Below are 15841 nucleotides of genomic sequence, written 5' to 3' on the forward strand. Positions count from 1 at the left end.
CTAAGGTCAGTGCACCTAAGGAAGGGGATATTTTCAACAGTTACTTTCCTGAGTTGCATTTACCCGCGGTGGTGGTGCTGCGGTAGTGTTGTCGCCTCACAGTAAGACGCTGTCTGGTTCGATTCTCAGCTAGAGCGTCTTCTGCGTGGAGACAAGCGCGAATGGGCGTACCTTCGTTGAAGGTCCTGCGTCAGGGCTGGTAACTTGGCACGTAAAAATCAACTACCAATCATTAGCGGACCGGAGTTCTGCTGTGGCGACCCCTAACTGGGAAAAAGCCGAAAGACACAACAACTTTCCTGAGTTGCATTTATTTATTAAAACTAACTAAAGTATTCACAGTTTTGTTATCCTTCCTGCCAGTTTGGGTTTTGTTAGTTAAGAATCGTGATATTTTAGAATATATACACACACACATGCCTCACCCTTCCCCACATCCTTTTAACATACACACCAATACACAACCTTTCCACTTACCTTACACTAGCCCCACATTAACAACTCTTTTTACTCTCAAAAAGGAAGAAAGAAACAGTGCCCACAACTTATAAAATCCACAAAAGAAAGGCACTTGGAAGGAAAAAAATACTTCAAATAATCGAATAGTTGCTCCACTCAATGTTTATTAAAATAAAATTAATCTAAAACCATAAACGCTTACCTGAGTCACCATGTTTTCGTCTTCCCCCAAAATACTTCATCAAATGCAAAAATAGAGTAATTCCACTCACTTAAATCTGTCAAATTATTCAATTAACAATGTAATTCAGACCATACTTTAAAAATATTAACCATTTCCTTGCCTTAACACTAACCTAAATAATGTAGCAACATTCATCATTTCCATAATAATTAAAATGTTTGTCACAAATAAATTCTTCTCATGAATAAATCACCTTGAAATCCTTATATGATAAAATATAAATATGTATCTTTGTAAAAAATCCAAAATATAAATAACACAATAGAAATATATATATATATATATATATATATATATATATATATATATATATGTGTGTGTGTGTATTCTTATATAGTTTGAGGGCTCCGTCTACTGACCAAACTTCATATCACACAAAACAACAAAAAATATATTGTTCACTCATACAATTCCCTAATATGTAAAACAAAAAGCATACCCTAATATTAAAAAAATCATAGGAAGCTTGTTCCATAAGCAGCATAAACTAATAAAAATTCTTATAACTTAGCTGCTCTCATTTTAAGAAGTGGGTCAATATTCTCATTCAGGCCAGGAAATGTGTTGGCTTGTAACATAGTTTGCCACCATAGTTCTCTATATTCAATTCTTGTTTCCCATGGCCCTCCTCTTAAATCATGTTTTCCTTCAAGAACAAAAAATAAAAACCTGGCTCTTTTGCAATTTTAGTGTGTTTATGTAATGCATTATTTTCATTTTTATCTGTATATCATGGCAATGCTTGTATATTCCTTTCTTATGTTTATGTTCTGTTTTGCTGACATAAAGTGCTTCACACCATTCACAAAGGGCTAGGTAAACTAAAGCAAAAGAGTTACAATTAAAACAATGCCTTCCTTCAGTTGTTTTCACCCTGCTGGTTAAGTGTACCTTCTCCTTATGCCAAGTATATGGACACTGAGAACAGACACCACACTTAAATGTACCTTTCCTTTTAACATGTACATCCCCCCCTTTTTTTGTTGTGTTGTTCTAATAGACCTTTTACATTTTGTGCCTTTTTATACATTACTTTGACCATTTTGGGGGGTATGTCTACTGTGTCCATCAAACCAATAAACCTTTCCCATTCCCTTTCAATAGTGTTCTAAATAATATGCACATTTCCATTAAATTCTGTAATAAAAGCTTTATTATATACTTCTTGATTAATATTCTGTTGCCTTTCTGTATCCTCACCCAAAATAGTCTCTCCTAATATGGGCCTAAATCTGTCCTTTCTCCCATGAACTACCTCTTGCTTGACTTCTTGTATCAGGTCAAGTGGGTACCCTCTCTCTTTAAAAAGGCCTTCCAAAAACTCACATTCATCATCAAAGTCAGTGGCCATGGAGGTCATTCTTCTAGCTCAAACATATTGGCCTTTTACAATACTTCTTTTTTGATAAAAGGGGTGAGCACTTGTGTAGTGTAAATAGGAACTGGAAAAGGTTTCTTTCCTATGTATCCTAGATTTAAAGCCATCATCAATTTTATAAGTAGCTACATTAGATAGTTTAACATATTGAAAGAATAATTGTACATGAATTTTAAAAATTCTGTGGTTTGTCCCAAATAACAAATAAATTATTTTAACTTATCCAGAGAGGTCGTCCAAAAAATACATTTATCGTGAAGACACCTCTTGTACAGTAACCAACAATTTGTATATTCTGAATGAAAAATGTATCTCTCTCTTCCCAAGTTGACAATACTATATTGGCATATGTAGGGGTGCAAGCAGCGCCCATTGGTACACCTTGTACGTGTTGGAAGAATTCACCTACAAAGTAAATATAATTATTTTTCAAAACTAATTCAGTTAAATTTAAGCATACAATGTGTTCACTGTGCTGTAAACTCTCTTCCTTAAATAAGGCCTCCTCAAAAAAGTCCATACCATTTATCATGTGGAATACCAGTTAACAAGTCAATTATATCTATTATAACAAATATAATATTTTCTGCATATAATTCCTGCTACACATTCCTTAGGAAATCCCAAGAATCTTTCAAAATTCCATTCTCAACAGTGTAGGAAACTTCCCTGTGTGGAAGATTTTCAGTCCATATATCTCTAGTTAATCACTGTATATTAATCATGTCAGACAAAAGTAGTAGAAGTAGCGAACTTAAACTCGTCTTAAGTAAAAAAAAAAAATAAATAAATAATAAAAAATATATAATTGTACAGAATTACTAAGTATTCAAAAGTAATCCAAGCAAGGCAGGCAGTCTGTTTCCAGTTGAAAAGCCTTTATTAAGTACACAGACAATCGATCCAAGTAAAACAAAAATAGAGTAATAGTCTCACCAGCTTTCTAAATATATATATATATATATATATATATATATATATATATATATATATATATATATACTTTTTATTAGGAAAGGGAGTGGTTTATTGTGCTGTAAAACAAAGTGTTATTGATACACATGTTAAATTCACATCCCTTCCCCCATCAGTGTGACATTCGAGCTGGTCCTAACCTACTTAGCTGTCATAATAATATAACCCTTATTTACTTTAAAATTTATAATGATGTGGTACCTCTTATTTAACCAGATTGTTAAGTCTGTGATTTTATCCAAGACAATATACTACATGGCTGGAAATATATCAACCTTAGTCCATTTGGCAATAAAAAAATATATATAAATATATACATATACACTTTGCATGTAAAAAATCAATTGTAAAAATCATATTCTATTTTCATAATCTATTGTTAACAAAGATCACTTTCTTCCTTGTAGACTTCTTCAGGTTTGTGTACAAGAACCCTAAAAACTATCTATAAAAATATATATAATCGTATAGTTAATTAGCATTGTTATTATACATCATTTTGAATAAAGTGGAAAAAAGAGAACCAGAAAAGGAAAAAATAATAAGAAAAAAGTATGATGAAAACAAAATATACATTTAAATTACAACTGATTTAAAATGGTATTTAAAACCAACTGGTAGAATAAAATAAAATAAAATTAGTCATGTAAACATTGTGGCAATTTCTAAGTTCCAGTGCATTTTTAATTGAACAGTAGTGGTAGGCCTCCTAAAAGAATTCAGCTTTAATTGCCACATGAGTTCATGTTTCTCCAGAATATTTGGGATGTCTCCTTCAAGATCACACATGTCTATGCGATCCAGGATCTGGAACTTAAAACCTGTGTGTCATTTATGAAGAGAAAGGTGTTTGGCTAGTGCATTATTTTTACTTTCAGAGTGGATTTCTGACAGATGACGAAATCCCTACGCTTGAGTTTATTTACAGTCTTGCCCACATAGACTGCATCACATTCATTGCACTGTGCCCTGTAAATTACTTTTGTAGTGTTACAGTCACCCCCTGCACTGGCCTTAATGATTTTCTTTAGATAAGGGCAATAAAAACTTATCACCTTGCTGTATAAATATACAAAATGTTCAATTAGTTTCACATATTTTAGTGTTTCTCTCATATGCTCTAGGTTTAAATTCAACAAAACTTCTAATGTTCCTGGCCTTCCTATAAACAAAGGATGGGGCTTTACCTAAGATGTTAATCAGAGAAGGGTTTCCTGTAACAATGTACCAGTTTTCTTCAATAACATTTTTGATACTCTGATAATCCGAAGTGTATGTCAGGATGCATTGCAGCTATTTTTGCATTTGTTATTCTCTGTGGAATTTCTTAACATTCTCCTACTGGGGAGATTGAGTGAAGGTGCTTCAGTCCTTTTCAGTTCTGTAATGGGTACCAGGATGTTTTTTAACATCTGACTTATAGCCCCTCACTAGAAAATCATTCTCTAAGTTGTTCAGGTTTCTCAAAAATGGTTCCATCTCTGTGGTAATTCTAGCTAATCTATAGCCTTGAGACTTCACTACATTATACTTGATGTTCTTCGTGTTTCACTGTTGCAGTCATTACATTTGGGTAATCTGCTGGCAGGATGCCCTCAGTCGGCCTGATTAACAAAGTCTTGGGTCCTGCGTCAGCTGCTGTCCCTTCTTCATGATGTCAGGTCATCAGGGGTATAAAACATGCAACCGACGCCATTACGTCCGTCTTTCTTGCCGCACGGTGCCCAAAGCAGAAGCAGTTCATAGTGCTGGTCGGCCGACTCCTGAAATTTTCGTTTTCGAGTTTCAGAACCGAAGTCTTCAACTAAAAGCTAAGTACCCTGTTGGGGAAACTTTTTCTTGCTCCTTGATCCTTACCGATGTCAGTAAAAGTTAATAATTGCATTACTTGTGGGAAGCAAATACCTCATAAGGATTTTCATTTGTACTGTATTCCTTGCCTAGGCCCTGACCACAACGTACCTTGCTGTCAGTTTTGCGCTAAATTTAATCAACATAGTATTAACGTTGGTATATTTTTGCTTCTAAATATTTTGGCTCACGATTTAATTATCCAGAAATGTCGTCGGTCAGCAATCCGACTACTGGAATACTGGAAAAATGCAAAGAAAAAGACAGAGACAGGCTGTCGAGATCCAAAACTGACAACGACGCTTCTCCTAAGCCAGTCACCAGTTCGCCGGTACTCAGTGAGGTGCTTTCGCAGCCCCTGTTACCCGCTACTTCTGATTCACAGCCCTCTACTGAGACCTATTCAGAGTCCGGTATGCCGCTAGATGCTTCAATTATGGAACCTGCAGATGTCTCTCGCTGAGATGGGTCTGGAGCCACTGTGCAGGCACCGGCTTCTGAGGGTGTTTTCAGGCCTACAGATTTGTATATTAGACCAATGCCATCTTCAAAACTAAGGCCAAAATCTAAATCTATGTCTAAAAAACCGACGCCTGGGCCACATGTGCAGGCCCCTATGCCTAAAAACAAATGATCAAAATCGCTGAAGATTTAATTACTCTGATCAGGGGTAGCCAACCTCCTCCTTCTAAGAGGCCTAGGCAAGACATTGATTATGAATCTTCTGAACAGGATTCTATTTCTTCTGACTCTTCCAATGAACAGGATTTGTCTATACCTACTTATGAGGACTCTGATGCAGAAGATTCCATTCCTTCTGCTTCTCCCCTCGAGGATTTTTATTTTGGAGAAACTTTACATACCTTAAGGGAACATTTCCACTGGGAAAGTCAGGATTTGTCTGAATCTAAAAAGAGACTTAGGGATTTTCTTCTTCTTCCTCAACATAGGCCTTTGGCTATACCTCCTGTTCTAGACGTTGTTGATGTTTTTTCAGAATCTAGTATGGCTCCTGATTCTTTGCCTCCGGCTCCTTGTAAGCCAGACAGATACTACAGGGTTCCTGACTCCCACAAATTCCTTTTCAAAAATCCTATTGCAGATCCTGAAACCATTTCTCAGGGTCCCAAGGGCATTAAGGCCTCTACTGCTAAAAATCCTACCCCTTCTGATAGAGATTCCAGGGCGCTGGATAGATGTGGTAAGAAAATTTACACTTCTGCAACCTTGGCAATCAGGGCTTTAAACTGTCAATTTCATATGCTTAAATATCAACAGCATATCATGGGACTGCTTGAACAGAAAATGATGATGTTCTTCGTTTTCCATTGCTGCAGTCCTGACTATTGGGTATAGTCCGCGTCCAGTCGGCCCGAATACCAGAGTATAAGGCTGACGTCGGTCAGGGCGCATTAGACTGACGTCAGTACGTCAGGGTACTAATGCGCATGACCGACGTCATATCCTCAGTCTTTTTTGCCGCATGGTCCGATGCAGAAGCAGTTTTGCGAGTGCAGGTTGGCGTTCTGAAATATTTCCGAAACCGGAGTTTCAGACCGAAACAGAGTTGGCTAAGTACCCCGTTGGGGAACATTTTGGTTTTTCTTGCCTCAGTATTTTACCGGATGTCAGAAAAGTGAATAACTGTATTTCTTGTGGGAAACAGATACCTCATAGGGATTACCATACCTTGTGTATACCTTGTTTAGGGCCTGAGCACGACGTTGTTGGTTGCCGCTCTTGTGCTAGGTTTAACAAACGCACTATTAAGAGGAGGTTAGACTGTGCCAGGTTAGTGTTTGGGAAGCGTTGCAATTATAAAATGCCGCCGGATGCTCCGGCCGCTTCCAAGAAGCGCAAGGACAAAACAGCGAAGCCTAGGGTTGATGAACCGGCAGTCCCGGACGTCGGTTCTTTAGAAGGCTCAGTGGAGCCAGAGGTTTTGCCAGGAGTTTCCATGGAGTCCCAGGCAGAAACTTTACTATTACAGGATGTGCCTTCTCAGGAGGTAGGCCAGGCTGAGGGGGCTTCTCAGGTGACTGTTCTTCCCTCTCTTCCCAAGGTTGTTAGAGCCTCTCCTTCTGTTGCCAAAACTTCTTTGAGGGGTAGGCCTAGTTCAGCTTCAGTGGGGGCTTCTCCTAGCATTTCGGGTTCTGTACCTAAGAAACATATGCTTAAAATGGCAGAAGATTTGATTACTATGATTAGAGGTTCTATGCCCCGCCTGATAAGAGGCCTAGGGTGGAACCGAGTTTGATAGTTTTGAACAGTGTTCAGAGGCTTCAGAATCTTCTGTGGAAGATATGCAGGAGTATCCTACTTATTCTGATTCGGATGTGGATGATTCCACTCCTACAGCTTCTCCGCCTGAGGATTTCTCATTTTCAGAGACTCTGCATTCCATGAGGGAGCACTTTAAATGGGAAGGCCAGGATTACTCTGATTCCAGGAAAAGGCTTAGGGAATTCTTGTTTTTACCCCAGCATAGGCCTTTAGCTATTCCTCCTGTGTTGAATGTGGTGGAAGATGTTTTGCAGAGGCTTCCTGAACCCTGACTCTTTGCCTCCTGCTCCTGTTAAGCCTGATAGGTATTATAGGGTGCCCGAAGCTCATAAATATTTGTTTAAGAGTCCTAGGGCGGACCCAGAAACTATTTCTCAAGGGTCTAAAGGTGTTAAGGCTTCTGTGGTTAAAAATCCTGTTCCCACTGATAAAGAGGCAAGGGCTTTGGATAGGTGGGGAAAGAAAGTGTATACTTCTTCCACTCTAGCCATGAGAGCATTGAATTGTCAGTTTCACATGCTAAAATATCAGAATTATCTCCTTTCACAATTAAAATCTAAGGTGGATGCTTTGGCGGAAGGTATTGAGTGTAAAGAGTTGCTGGATTTGGTTCATGTGTCTGAACAAGTGGGTAAGCATTCTTTGCAATGTGGTTTTGATGCTGTACAGGCCTCCTCGAGGGTGGCTGCTACCAGTTCTGTTCTTCGCAGGCATGCCTGGTTGAAGGATCAGAATTTAGCTGAGCATGTTAAGACAAGGATTTTGGATGCTCCTTTACAGTCTGATGTGTTGTTTGGATCGCCTGTGGAAGCAGTTTTAAAGAAAATGGAGGACAAAGCTAAGTCTATGCAAACTGTTAAAGATTTTTGCAGGTGCAGCCACCAAAGTTTAGTAGAAATTGGCCTGCTAAGGGGTGGACATATCCTGCTTATGATTCCCAGTCTAGGGGTAGGTCTAGACGTGGTAGGGGCAGGGCTCAAGGTTCTTTTAGGCCTAGAACAGGAGTTCACCTGCTCAGACTTCTGGTGAGGGCAGGGGTCAGTCCTTTCGTAAACAGACCCAATGACCTGTCTTTTCAGCTGCCAGCAGATTCTCCGCTGGCAGCTCCTTTGGGAGGAAGACTGTCTCTTTTCAAAGAAAATTGGGATTTAATTACTCAAGACAAATGGGTGTTGGATATCATTCACCACGGTTACAGATTTTATTTCCATACAATGCCCCTTTCAAAGGCATGCCAGACGTTCCTCCTCCACAAAGAAAAGAGGCTCACAAGCAAGTTTCTCAGTTACTTCAGATAGGGGCCATTCAACCAGTCCCTGTATCAGAAAGGGGCCTAGGATTTTATTCTCGCCTGTTCCTTGTACCAAAGAAGGGGAACACGTGGAGACCAATTTTGGATTTATCTCTCCTCAACACGTTTTTGGACATTCCCAAGTTCAAGATGTTGACGTTACAACAGCTTTTACCTCTGCTGGGCAAAGATCACTGGATGGTAACTTTAGATCTCAAGGAAGCTTACCTTCATGTGCCTATAAGGCTAAGTTGCAGGAAGTATCTGCGGTTTCGAGCTGGAAATTCTCATTATCAGTTCTCTGCATTGCCCTTTGGCTTATCTACTGCGCCCAGAGTATTCACAAAGGTTCTGGCTCCAGTGATAGCTTACTTCAGGCTTCAAGGAATTCAAATCTATCCTTACTTGGACGACTGCCTGATTCTGGCTCAAGAAAAGGAAGACCTTCTACAGCATCTGGAATATGTTATAGCAGTGCTAAGATGCCTAGGGTATTCTGTGAGCGAAATAAAGTCCAGTCTAGTACCCTCTCAAGACATGTGCTTTCTGGGTGTGAGACTGAATACAGCAGCCCAGATGGCCTTTTAACCCCGGACAAACAAAAGAGTCTGTCACTTTACTTCCATCAACTATCTCATCAGTCCGTGCTGACTGCAAGGACAGTCCTTCAAGCATTAGGGTTCATGGCATCTTGTATTCTGGTGCTTCCCAATGCCAAACTGCATATGAGGAAGCTACAATGGTATCTCAAAATGTATGGACACAGCACTGCCAGGATTTGGACACTGTCATTCAAATAATACCTTGCCTTGAAAAGAATTCTTGTGGTGGGCTCAGGAATGTCACCTAAACAAGGGACTCTCTGTGACCCGGCCAGAGGCAAGTCAGATCTTAACGACAGATGCCTCGGACATTGCTTGGGAGCTCATCTAAATGGAAAGTGGATACAAGACAAGTGGCCTGCCAGACTACAGCATCTACATATCAACATGAAGGAGATGTTAGCAGTCCAGTTTGCATTAATGGCTTTCAAGGAGTTACTTCTTCCAGGGCAGGTGTTGATTCTAACAGACAACACAACTGTCATGTGGTACATCAACAAGCAAGGGGAACACATTCTTATCCTCTATGCAGGCAAGCAATGATTTTATGGGAGACTGCTAAGCTTGCAACTAACTCTTCAGGCAAGGTTTCTGCCAGGAGCACAGAACTCCTTAGCAGATGTGTTAAGCAGACAAATCATGGATCCCCACAGTGGAAACTGGATCTTCATGTATTTCAGAAACTGACAGTGTCATGGGGAACTCCAGACATAGATCTGTTCGCTTCTCCACTAAACCACCAGCTGCCAAAGTATTGCACAAAGGGGTTTCATCACACAGCTTGGAAAGTGGATGCTCTGTCTTTCAGTTGGAAAAACCTTCATGTGTATGCCTTTCCACCTCTGCCTCTTCTTCCAAAGGTACTATTAAAGGTCAGACAAGACAGGCCAAGGATGATTTTGATAGCTCCAGATTGGCCTCGGCAACACTGGTACCCACTACTACGGAGTCTGGTAAAGAAGCCTCCATGGCCTTTACCTCTGATTCCTCATCTGTTATCTCAGAAGGACGGTCATCTGCTCAATGTCAAGCTTCATTCTCTTCATCTAACAGCCTGGCATATTCTGTGTTGAAGCACAGCAGGTCTCAACTTCCTCAACAAGTTTTAAATGTGATTATGGAAGCTAGAAGACCTAGTACAAGGAGAGTGTGCAGAAAAATGGAAGAGATTTTTATTTTGGAGTACAGCAAAGAATTTGGAGATTTCTGAGCCTAATTTGAGTGTGGCTCTTCAATATCTTACTGAGTTATTGGACAAAGGTTTGTCCTTCTCTTCCATTAAGATTCATGCTGCAGCAATTTCAGCTCACTATGATTGTGACCCACCTTTGTTTTCGCATCCTTTGTTCAAGCAGTTTCTTAGAGGGCAAAGAATATAAGACCCCACGTAGAGCTCCTACTCCTGCTTGGGATCTCAATTTTGTGTTGGAAAAACTTACTCTACAACCTTTTGAGCCTGCAGCTACTGCTGAATTGAAGTACTTGTCATGGAAGACTGCTTTTCTGTTGGCTATTACTTCTGCAAGAAGGGTGTCTGAGTTGCAGGCCCTTATGGCAGTAGAGCCCTTTTGATTTTCCATAAGGATAGGGTATCATTACGTACTAATCCTTCCTTTATGCCTAAGGTGGTTTCTAGTGTGGCTTTAAACCAAACTATTCATTTGCCTACGTTTTATGCAGACCCTCAAAATAAAGGGGAAAAGATTTTGCACACTTTAGATGTACACAGGCAATTGCGTTATTATTTAAGCAGGACTAAGGATTTTAGGCAGTCTCAGCAGTTGTTGGTTTCTTTTGCTTTGAGTTCACAGGGCAAGCCTGTGTCAAAACAAACTATTTCTAGGTGGATTGGCTTTTGCATTGCATTTTGTTATTCCCATCATGGCAAGGAGATTCCAGCTGGGATTAGGCCTCATTCCACTAGGGCTACTGCCACTTCAACAGCATTTCTAAGGGGTGGCAACTAAGGATATTTTGGAAGCAGCTACTTGGAGTTCAGTGCATACTTTCTCTAAGCATTATCACCTTCCTATCTACTCTAAGTCTAGGGCTGGTTTTGCCACAGCTGTTTTACAAGGCATGTTGTCAGCTCCTACTTCTTTATGATTTGCCAGCCTCCCTTACCTCTGCTTTGGGATTCTACCCAATAGTCAGGACTGCAGCAATGGAAAACGAAGAACATAGTACAGTTTTGTACCTACCATAAATGTAGATGTTCGAGGATTCCATTGCTGCAGTCCAATTCCTCCCTCCTTCCCTCTGTGTTTAGGGGTGGTTGTGTAGGTGAGTTTACATGCATATATTTTTGTATATATTGTTGTATATATTGTACATGTTTTTGGTGCAGGTATTTTGGGACTTGTCCTTTTAGGGTCTTCTGACATCTGGGGCAAGAAAAGACTGAGGATATGACGTCGGTCATGCGCATTAGTACCCTGACGTACTGACGTCAGTCTAATGCGCCCTGACCGACGTCAGCCTTATACTCTGGTATTCGGGCCGACTGGACGCGGACTATACCCAATAGTCAGGACTGCAGCAATGGAATCCTCGAACATCTACATTTATGGTAGGTACAAAACTGTACTTTAATTTCTGACTGTGTGGAAAATAAAGATTTACAGGATTTATTGCATTCAGCTGAACAAGTTGGAAAACATACTTTGCAATGTGGTTTTGATTCTTTGGAGGCCTCTTGCAGGGCTGCTGTAACTGGGTCTGTGCTAAGAAGGCATGCTTGGCTCAAAGAGCAAACTCTGCCTGATCATCTTAAAGCAAAATTGTTGGATGCTCCTTTACAACAGGACCTTCTCTTTGGTAATAAGGCGGAAGACATTGTAAAAAAAATGGAAGATAAAGCTAAATCTATGCAAACTGTGAAATATTTCCTTACAAGTGCAATCTCCAAGATTTAGTAGGCACTGGTCTACTAAGAACTGGTCCTTTCCAGTTCCTTCGAGAGCCTCTTAAGTCAAACCCAGACATTCCAAAGGCTCCAGGTTTCAGTCACAAGGGACTTTCAGAACAACACAATGGGGTGCCTCCACCTCCAAATCTGGAAACAAGGCATCTCCCTATGGTAAACAGTCTCAATGACTTCCCTCTACACTTACCAAACACTTACCTTTTAGCCACCCCTTTGGGGGGAAAACTGGCACTTCATGCAAGAAACTGGCAACTTATAACCCAGGACAAATGGGTTTTAAATATAGTATCCCAGGGATACAGATTTCATTTCCACACGTTGTCAATCCAAAACAGATGGCCAGACCTGCCTCCAAATCAGTGGGCAGAGGCCCAGAAACAAGTACTGTCCCTCATGAACATGGGGGCTATTCAACCAGTACCAGAAGAGGAAAAGGGACAAGGTTTCTATTCAAGACTTTTCCTGGTACCCAGAAAAGACAAATCATGGCATCCTGTTCTGGACTTATCTACTCTAAACACATTTCTGGACATTCCAAAATTCAAGATGCTGACTCTTCAACAGTTACTTCCTATGCTAGCCAAAGATGGCTGGTTGGTAACTCTAGACTTAGAATCTTGCAGAAGATACCTCCGCTTCAAAGCAGGCTACTTGCATTACCAGTTCTCTGCACTGCCCTTTGGCTTATCTACTGCGCCCAGGGTCTTCACAAAGTGCCTGGCTCCAGTAATTGCATTTTGCAGGCAAAGAAATATTCAAATATATCCATACTTGGATGATTGTCTAATTCAGGCAGAAAACAAGGACATTCTTCTAAAACATCCGGCATTTGTAAAAAGGGTTCTAACTTGTCTAGGGTACACCATAAACAAAAAGAAATCACAACTGGTACCCTCTCAAAAAATTACATTCCTGGGTGCAAGCTTGAATACAACTGCCCAGATGGCTTACCTTATGCCAGAAAAGCAAATTCATTTGGTAACTTCCGTCAAATAGGTGGCCACAAAAACCCTGCTATCTGCAAGACAAATTCTGCAAGCCTTGGGGTTCATGGCCTCCTGCATTCTTCTAATTCCATATGCAAGACTGCATATGAGGAAACTTCAGTGGTACTTAAAAAGTTTATGGAGTCAACATTGTCACAGCCTGGAAACAGTGATTCCTATCATACCTTGCCTGCAACTAGAGTTCTTATGGTGGGCAGAGGCCTGCCACCAAAACAAGGGACTGCCATTCACTCAACCCCCTGCCGCCCAAGCCCTAAGTATAGACACATCAGACTATACTTGGGGGTCTCATCTGGCAGGGAAGTGCATTCAGGGCAAATGGAGCTCAAATCAAATGCACCTTCATATCAATCAGAAAGAGATGCTAGCTGTACAGAATGCACTGACAGCCTTCAAGGACTACCTTCATCCAGGACAATTAATGATAAAGACAGACAACACCACAGTTATGTGGTACATAAACAAGCAGGGGGGTACACACTCCTACCCCCTTTGCAGATTAGCCATGGCATTGTGGCACACGGCCTTGACCAAATACAACTAAAAGCTCAATTCCTGCCAGAAAAGCTGAATACTCTGGCAGATGAACTAAAAAGAAATCTCATGGACCCACACGAATGGAAACTGGAACCACGGATTTTCAACATGTTGACATGCAAGTGGGGGAGTTCAGACATTGATCTTTTTGCCTCAACCCAGAACTATGAGTTGGACAAATTCTGCACAAGAACTCATCACACAAAAGCCTGGAAAGTGGATGCTCTATCATGCAGCCTGAAAAACCTATCAGTTTATGCGTTTCCCTCTCTGCGTCTGCTTTCCAAAGTTCTACTAAAAGTCAAACAGGACAAACCAAAAATGATTCTGACTGCTCCAGACTGGCCTCGCCATCACTGGTACCCACTCCTGCGCAATGTGTCACACCTTCCACCGTGGCACCTGCCACAGACACCTTACTTACTGTCTCAACAGAAAAAAACAGATTCTGCACACACAGCTCCAAACCTTGAATCTTGCAGCGTGGCTAATCACCTAAATTCACCTTTAACATCCCTCAGCAAACCTGTGATGGATGTCATTTTGGAGGCGAGAAGGCCTAGTACTAGAAAATCTTATGCTGACAAATGGAAAAGATTCTGTGCCTGGAATCATTCACAAGGAATAAGCACAGCAGTGCCCAATATTCCTCAGATTTTACAATACTTAACTGAGATGCTTCACAAGGGCCTTTCCTTTTCTTCCATAAAAATCCATGCCTCAGCCATTTCAGCTCATTACAACACAGAACCTCCCCTCTTCTCTTATCGTCTGCTAAAGCAGTATCTCAAAGCGTCCAGGAGAGCTCCAACTCCTGCCTGGGACCTCAATTTTGTATTGGAAAAACTCATTCTCCCTCCTTTCAAGCCAGCTACTACTGCAAACTTAAAATTTCTCTCCTGGAAAAAAAGCTTTCCTTTTAGCAGTCACTTCAGCTAGAAGGATTTCTGAATTACAGGCTCTTATGGTAGTGGAGCCTTTCATTATTTTTCATGCGGACAGGGTGTCTCTCAGGACCAATCCGTCCTTCATGCCTAAGGTGGTATCCAGCGTGGCTCTTAATCAGACCATTCATTTGCCAACTTTCTTTCCCAATCCACAGAACAAGGGGGAGCGGATTCTGCATTCATTGGATGTACACAGATAACTTAGATTTTACTTAAACAGGACAAAATCTCTAAGAAAATCTGAACAACTACTGGTGGCATTTGCTGCAGGGGCAGAGGGAAAGGCTATTTCAAAGCAGACTATTTCCAAATGGATAAGCCATTGTATTCATTTCTGCTATATGCACCATGGTAAAACTATCCCCCAGGGGATCAGCTCTAATTCAACCAGGGCTGCATCTACTTCTACAGCCTTAGAGGTATTCCTACCAGAGACATTCTAGAAGCTGCTACCTGGAGCTCAGTTCATACGTTCACCAAACATTATCATTTACCTTTCTTCTCTAAATCTAGAGCTGGCTTTGTCACTGCTGTCCTGCAGGGCCTTATAGCTGGTCCTAATGCTGTATAAATCCATCCGCCCAACCATAGCTTTGGGAATCTCCCCAAATGTAATGACTGCAACAGTGAAAAATGAAGAACATAGTACAGTTGTGTACACTTACCATAAATGTAGATGTTCGAGTGTATTCACTGTTGCAGTCCTGGTTATCCTCCCTCAAGCCCCCTGTTTTTCTCTTACTCTACCAATAATTTCTTTCACTATGCTTAAAAGCCTTTTTGGTGTATTTGCTTTTGTTTGCAGGTATATTTTTTGTGTTTTTAATTACGATAAATATATATATATATATATATATATATATATATATATATATATATATATTTTTTTTTTTTTTTTGCGCTCCCCATTTGGGGGGCACCTGACATCTGGGGCAAGAAAAACTGATCTAATGGTGTCGGCTGCATGTTTTATACTGTCAGCTTCCACGGTAATGTTTTTTATTTTCCTCTAAAAATCCATTGAATCTCTTATGTATGACTTATTCTTTTCTGCTAAAGGTTTCAGCAAGTAATCCAGGTAAATGGCTGTGGCTTCAGTAAGGGTATTACCCATCCACTCATCAAGATTTCTCTTGAAGAGGGTTAGTGAGGTTCTCTGCTTGACATTTATGAGAAGTCTATTCCAGAGCATGTGCAGTATCTGGGTGAGAAGCCTGTCCCTCACCCAGAGACTGCCAGATCACCCCCTGATGATGTTTCCTTTGGGGAAATCCTAGAGAGAGCCTAAAACAGAAGGGTGGCTGGTCCTCCATTCAACCTTCCTCTGAGAAATCAATATAC

The sequence above is a fragment of the Protopterus annectens genome, chromosome 5.part0 (assembly GCF_019279795.1).
Source record: "Protopterus annectens isolate FY-2018-M chromosome 5.part0, PAN1.0, whole genome shotgun sequence".
NCBI classification, from domain to species: domain Eukaryota; kingdom Metazoa; phylum Chordata; order Ceratodontiformes; family Protopteridae; genus Protopterus; species Protopterus annectens.